This window comes from Nuphar pumila, chromosome 14 (genome assembly GCF_984573655.1).
Source record: "Nuphar pumila chromosome 14, dmNupPumi1.hap1.1, whole genome shotgun sequence".
Taxonomy (NCBI): Eukaryota; Viridiplantae; Streptophyta; class Magnoliopsida; order Nymphaeales; family Nymphaeaceae; genus Nuphar; species Nuphar pumila.
In genome coordinates, this window is record NC_143262.1 from 12,127,925 (window position 1) to 12,134,790 (window position 6,866).

Below are 6,866 nucleotides of genomic sequence, written 5' to 3' on the forward strand. Positions count from 1 at the left end.
TTAATACATGGAGCTGAGTATATTTTGTGAAATTTTATATCAGACCCGGGCCCGACCCAAGTTTTGATTAAGACCCATAACTTTTTAATATAAAAATGATAAAATATATAATTTTACTGGGTCTAGTTCATGTAGTTCTTATCGGGTCCAGGTATGGTTTATCTTATAGTAGACCCGATTAGATTCAGGTCCGGACCCAATAAGAGAGACACACCATTTTTATGCAATTTTCCATTAAAAATAGTGTAGAAAGTGACACGATGCGAGGGCAAGTAAAGAATCCCTGTGACGGCTTGAAACTCATGCAAAGTGTGTGATTCCACCCTTCTAGAACACACATGCGATAGAGATTAACTCTTCTAGAAACAACAAATTCTAGAGAGAGCGAGAAGTCAGTCAGTCAGTCAAGATCGGCAATTCATTGGCGGTCAATAACTGTAACTTCCATGACGCTCTCTTTCTCTCTCTCTCTCTAGACCGGCGACCCGGCTGACCCGTGTATTATGTATGTATTTTTTAAGTGTAAATTTCTGTTTTAAATAACCTTTTTTAGAGGTTCTATAATAACATAACCCCAGTCAGGTACCCCTATCCGACTGGTTTTCGTTTGGGCAGGTTCGGGTGATTCCTGATGTGTCGGGTACTTGATCCATTGACGACCCTAGTTTGAATCAAATATGATTTTGTTTAACAGATCCAAATGAGATCAGACATAAAGTTGGATCCAAGTCTGAAATTTATATCGTAATACTGGATCCGGTAAAAAGGATCCGAAATGAGCATTTTACATGCAAGATGTACAAACATATTGGATTTGATCCAGATGTGATCATAGATCCCACAAAAAGTGATGATCCCAACACGATTCAAATATGGAAAATAATCCAATCAAGCAAATCCAAATATTAGTGCAGAAACAATTTTAATGATCTAAATCTGAAATATAATGTGTCCAGTCACTACAAGAAAAATACGTATTAACGACGGACGCTATCCGTCGCTAATCCATCGCAACATCTGTCGCTAACGTGTTTAACGACGAAAAGCGTCCGTCACATAATTTTGGTTGCTAAATTGTGATAGAATTTATCTATCGTCAATCCGGCACTAATTAGCGATGGATAATGTTCGTTGCTAATCCGTCGCTAAATAAGCACGGATTTAGTTTTGCGACAAATTATATTCCGTCGCTACAATAGCGACGACATTCACGACGGAATATAATCCATCGCAAAATATCAAAAATTCATCATTGAATATTAGTGATGGATATTGTTTGTCGCTAATCCGTCGCCAAATTTAAAAAAAAATTAAAAAAAAGAGCCCTGAGGCATGCGCCTTATACCCCTCGAGGCGCATGCCTCGAGTCGAGGCATACATGCCTCGAGTCGAGGCATACATGCCTCGAGTCGAGGCATACATGCCTCGAGTCGAGGCATACATGCCTTGAATTTTTTAGTCAAATGAGGGTCAAAGTCCTCATTTGACTAAAAATTAAGATTTTTTTTACACAGTTTTAACTAAGCTGATAGTAAAAAATTAGGTCTGATCCATAAGACACCGGGTCTCAAAAATAAGCCTCAAAAAAAATTCTTTCGGGGGGCGCTGCCCCCCACTAGGGACGGCCCCCCACTGGACCCTCGCCCGCTGAACACGCAGCGGGACCCGCCCCGGGGGGGGGGAGGCCCTAAACCCCCTTACTGCAAGGGCAAAAACTCTGAATCAAGCTCCACAACTCATCAATTGAACCTATGTTAAAATGAGTGGGTCCTCATGAGGGATTTCAGCTCAGCTCGGATCCTAAGTTGCAACAAGTATGAGACCTCTATATGTCTCAAATCTGAGAAGAGATCCAAGCTACCACATTAAAAGAGAAAATGCATACTAAAATGCAATAAAATGGGTAATCAAATGTAGACAAGGTTCATAGATATCAAAATCAGTAAAGATGGTTCATCATTGTATACAATATATTTGTTAAGAGCCTGACAAATGAGATCTTTCATAACACTTGAAAAATCAACAATGAAAGAAGAGAGAGAGAAACAAAACCTCTCTACAAGACAGGTAACACATACATCAAATTAATACCAATATAAACCTGATGAATATGATGCTCAAATATCCAAATAGAAATAATAAGTGAAACATTGCAGGGGTGAGAGGAGCATACATGAATAAGTAGAAGTTAAACATCGCTAATGGCAAAATACATGTTCTGTTCACTTGATTTCTCCATTTCATCATCAGGCATGGTTGATCCAAAAAACTCACCTTGTTTGATGGAAGAGACTTCAGAGCTACTAATCACATGCACACTGTTCATTTTATTTAGAACCCTTGAGAAATCAGGATCTAGTTTTCATTCATAACGACCAAGAAGATTTGCATGACACCCAACACACAAATTAGTTTCAATTGGTTCATCTTCCTTCTTTACCGTCTCACCAAGCCAGAGCAATGAAACACTTAATCAAGGTTGAGGAAAGTTGCTAGTAGGGAAAAAACAAACAACTTCCAAAGAAGAGTTCATCATTCGATGACTCGTTAATCAAAGTGAAGCATCAATAAGCTACCAATACTTGTTAAGCAAAAACAAAAGCTAAAGAATTGATGAAAAGAACAACTGATAAAAAAGTACAAGAAACTATCTTGGCTATAACAACAAGAAGAGGAGGAGGAAGGATACATCCATCTTCGCTTTCTTCTATCAATTTCTTCAGGAAATTGTCCCTAGGAAGATTACTATCGCTGAAGTAGAACTCAACTTGGAGACCAAAAACACGGTTTATTTTTCTTTCAAACTTCTATATATTTCGATTGATCGAAACCCTTAAATTTCAATGAGAAGAATCACTAAATATGAATGTCAGATAAAATATGTTTATGAGTGTGGGTGTGTGGGTGTTGTGTGTACAAGTAGAGGTTATCAATAAATATGAATATCAGATAAAATGTTGTAAAGTAAATGGGTGATGGGGCACACTCTCGAAAGAAAAGAGGCTAGAGAAAAATAGGCTCAATATAGTGAAAACAACCCCCACTGACAAATCCAGATGTGTCCTTGCGATCCATCTTAAAATCTAAGACAAAAAACCTTAAGTGATCTACTCGTGCAATTGCCTTCAATTCAGAACTTCATATCAGGAGTATTCATACATCACCAATGCATGCTGGATCGATCCTGTTTAAGAGAAAAAAATAAAATAAACTCATTGAGAATGCAAAGTACATGATAAATTAATATATGTAATCACAAGCAGGTGGAAAACCTGAGTCCTAGAGAGACCAAAAAATATATGGCACAAGGAAAGGCAGTGCCAAGCAATGCTTCTTTCTTTAAAGATAACACAATTTTATTAAGAGAAGAACGACTGTAACTGGAAAAGGACAGACCTTAAAATGATAAAGACCAAGCCTAACCGTCATAGAAGTGCAGGGAAGTTTTTTAAACATTTCGCCAGTCATGCTGTGATCTTGTCCACAATACCATAAACATACAGATTGTGAACTTAAAAAAGTTTCAGCTTGAGGATGATTAAAAGAAAAGGTTCACTTAAAGAAGAGCTAAACAAACCAAAATGACATATAGTCAGGAAAATAGCTACATATGGGCAAGAAGACATCAGCAAGTTAGAATTTCAAGTAAATCAATACAGACTTCAATTGCTCATTACTCAAAAAATTCATTCAGGTGTAAGAATGGCAATTTTAGGTACTACAACAGAGGTCTTAGCAAGAAAGGGAAAACATACAATCAACCAGAATTGGAACCGTATCAACCAGAATTGAAAGACTGTTTGAATCATAGATATATGATTTGTCCCGCAATACAACAATTAGCCTGCAGACAAATTGCACAACCAATCAGAATAAGAAATTAAAGTTACCAGAAGATTACCAAAAGAAACTATTTAAATTCAAGAACCAAATATATATATATATATATAATAAAAGAAAATATGAGACAAATTGCAAGAGAAGTACTCGCCAATATGAGACTTGTCGAGGAATAACCCAAGCAGTAGAGTTTCCACCATATCGCATAACGAGAAGTACTCGCTTGCAATACCATTAGTTGAAGATCCATCAAACTTGCAATCATTATGAAGAGACCATAAGATCAATGTAACAAAATAAATTAAAAAAATACATCTACACCTAAGAAATTATTACTTTCCTCAGAATAGGATCAAGACAACCTCGACTTGAAATCTCAAGTATAAACTTGATCATCAAGAGAAATGAAACAAAAGAAGTGCCAAAAACTGACTTCAATCCTTGATGCCAACTCATAGGCAAAACTAGAACAGACTGCCTTAGAGAAAAAGGTCTATGAAGGTACGACTATCTGAAGATGCTTGTAGATACCCAAATTTTGAGACTAAAATTGCAGTCTATTGATGACTAGAGAACAACAAATAGATAGGGACCACAACTTGCAAATGGTCAAGTAAGAAGTCATAAAACCAATCACTCGATTAGAAATGTTGCAAAGCAGGGAGTCTTAATGATCATATCACAAGAAAATAAAAAAGAAAAGAAAATATTTCCAAGCATACCTTCATACTTTTGGAATTCAACTGGCTTGTTCATGTAAGTGATCTCTTCCCAACTACTTATTGCAGGCAAATCTTCCAAATCATCAATTGGCATGTTAACCTTCCTTAATGTAACTAGGTAAGAATATGATATGGTTTACAAATGCATAGATACCAATCACTTTCAATTGGAGCTTTAGATACCCCTTATAAGAACCTAACCATGAGAGTGCTCTACAACATACTCACCACTATCAGCCTTGGCAATATATTGGCAAGCCATGTTTTTTCTTACAAACCTCAAGAAAATCTCACAGAAAAAGTGCATTTTAGAAAAAATATCATGTAAATTATCTTTTACAACTGATATCTGCCAAATTACAGTGTCAATTTATCAAAATGCATATAAAATCCATCTTGTAAATTATCATTTCATTAGTACTAAGAAGTCACCTCTTCTCACAGTCAGCCACAAATGAGCATTTGCAGTTCTGTTAGGGGTAATACTTTTCGAGATTAAGCTCAGGTTCCTAGAATGATCATCATTAGAACTCTTAGAGGGTGGAGGCTTGTTATCATCCGGAACAATTGAAGACTGTGTAACAGATGGAAGCTCCCCATCTTCCCTAGCATTCTCAACTTCATCCTTCAGAAGTCATGGGCCTGCATCTACACCAAGATTCAAGTGTTTTGAAGCTTCAACTTGACCATCAACAGAAATAGAAGAAACCTAATCAATAATGTCTCGTACAGGTGACCAACTTTCCAAATGGCATACAGGATTATGCAACGCCCATGGGATGTTTCTGTATTTCAATTCTAGCCATCTAAGTTTCTGCAATGAGTCAAGATGCTCCCTGTATGCCATCCAAACTTTCAACTTAAGCTACCAGCATTAAAGTTTGACAGATAAGCATGGACACCAAACAAATGTAAAATGGTTGCCCCAACAAAGGAGATGAATGATGAAGCACCCAAATGTTGAAAACAAAAACATCATGGAGAACTTGAAATGATCATGCAACAAGAAAGATCCAAAAAAACAAAAAAAAGGCTTGTGTCTTTAACCAATCAAGAACAACAAATGGTAAGATGTACATGAACATATTAAGAATCATCCCATGAGATCAAGCAAGCATATCTTCATATAAAAAGTACATAGCTCAACACACCCTAGAGACCTTAACTTCTAGCAACAATCTCAGAAATCACAAAGCAGTGATTCACGCAAGAGCCAATTGAGCATTCATGCAAGAGCGGATCCTCTCTAAAATAGTTTGCACTCAATGCTGCTAACAATACTGAGAAAGATCGGATAGAATGGCTGCATTTTTTGAATGATCACTTGAAGTTATAGAATCAATAAGCAGAGGTGACACCTCAGGCAAAAATTTTCCATAACACACCTGTGCAGATACACACCAACAACCAAAAATTTTGAGCACTAAAGCCCACCACCAACCCTCCGTTGCCGTCGTCGACACTGGTGAGCTCAAACCGAGTCCACTCTAGGACATTGTCTTGGCAAAAACAAAAGGGAAAAAGGTAAAGAAGAAGAAAGAAAGAAAGAAAAAAAGCAAATCGGGGCCGGCAAGAGAAAGAGGAGGGGAGGACCTGTGCTCGGTGGTGATGCTGGTGATCAGGGCAGACTTGACGGAGTCCCTGAGCTGCGGGGAGAGCTTGGCTCAGTGGCCAGTGATCTTCTTGCGGAGAAGGACGTTGAAGAGTTGGCGAACGTTGGACGTTTTGGCAGTGCAGAGGTGCTCGGTGAGGGCGACGACCACATGCGGGTCAGTGGTGGTTACGGCGAGGCATCACGACTTTGACCGGCTGCGGATGGGGGAGGGAGGAAGCGTCACAGCGGCAGTCAGAAAGCCGATTTGGGGGTAATCAGAGAGACAAAGAGAGAGGGAGGGACAATTTTGTGCCCTAGTTGGGTCGTTTTTATCGAAAAATAGCGATAGACTTAGCAATGGAAAACTTTCGTTGCGAATCTATCGCTAAGTTGTGACGAAAAAAATTCCATCGTGAATCCGTCGCTAAGTTGTGACGGAGTTTGAGACATAATTTTTTGGTCGCGATTCCATCGCTAATTAGCGACAGATTCATGACAGAAATTTTTTTGTCACTAATTCTGCAAATATTTCGCATTTTAGTCACAAATAGTTTTCTCTCGCTAATTCATCATAAATTTATGACAAAAAAATCTGTCGCTAATTAACGTTTTTCTTGTAGTGAGTTCAGATCAACCAAACCTGATCTTGCACCCTTGTGTAGAAATATCACAAATTGGAAATTTCTCTATTCCAAATTGAGAAGCAAAGT

At 38.0% G+C, this 6,866-nt stretch overlaps 1 long non-coding RNA gene across 3 annotated transcripts; it reads right to left on the bottom strand.

The window, feature by feature from the left end:
• Positions 1–2,713: 2,713 nt before the first annotated feature.
• LOC149816399 (uncharacterized) lies at positions 2,714–6,429 on the bottom strand. Of its 3 annotated transcripts, none has more exons than XR_016427708.1 (5): positions 6,156–6,429; positions 5,948–6,061; positions 3,992–4,094; positions 3,756–3,844; positions 2,714–3,184 (listed from the first exon to the last, which is right to left on the bottom strand). It is a non-coding gene; the product is annotated as an uncharacterized LOC149816399 (long non-coding RNA). The 3 variants fall into 3 exon arrangements; XR_016427707.1 differs by having other exon boundaries at positions 3,992–5,210; XR_016427706.1 differs by having other exon boundaries at positions 3,992–6,061.
• Positions 6,430–6,866: the final 437 nt, after the last annotated feature.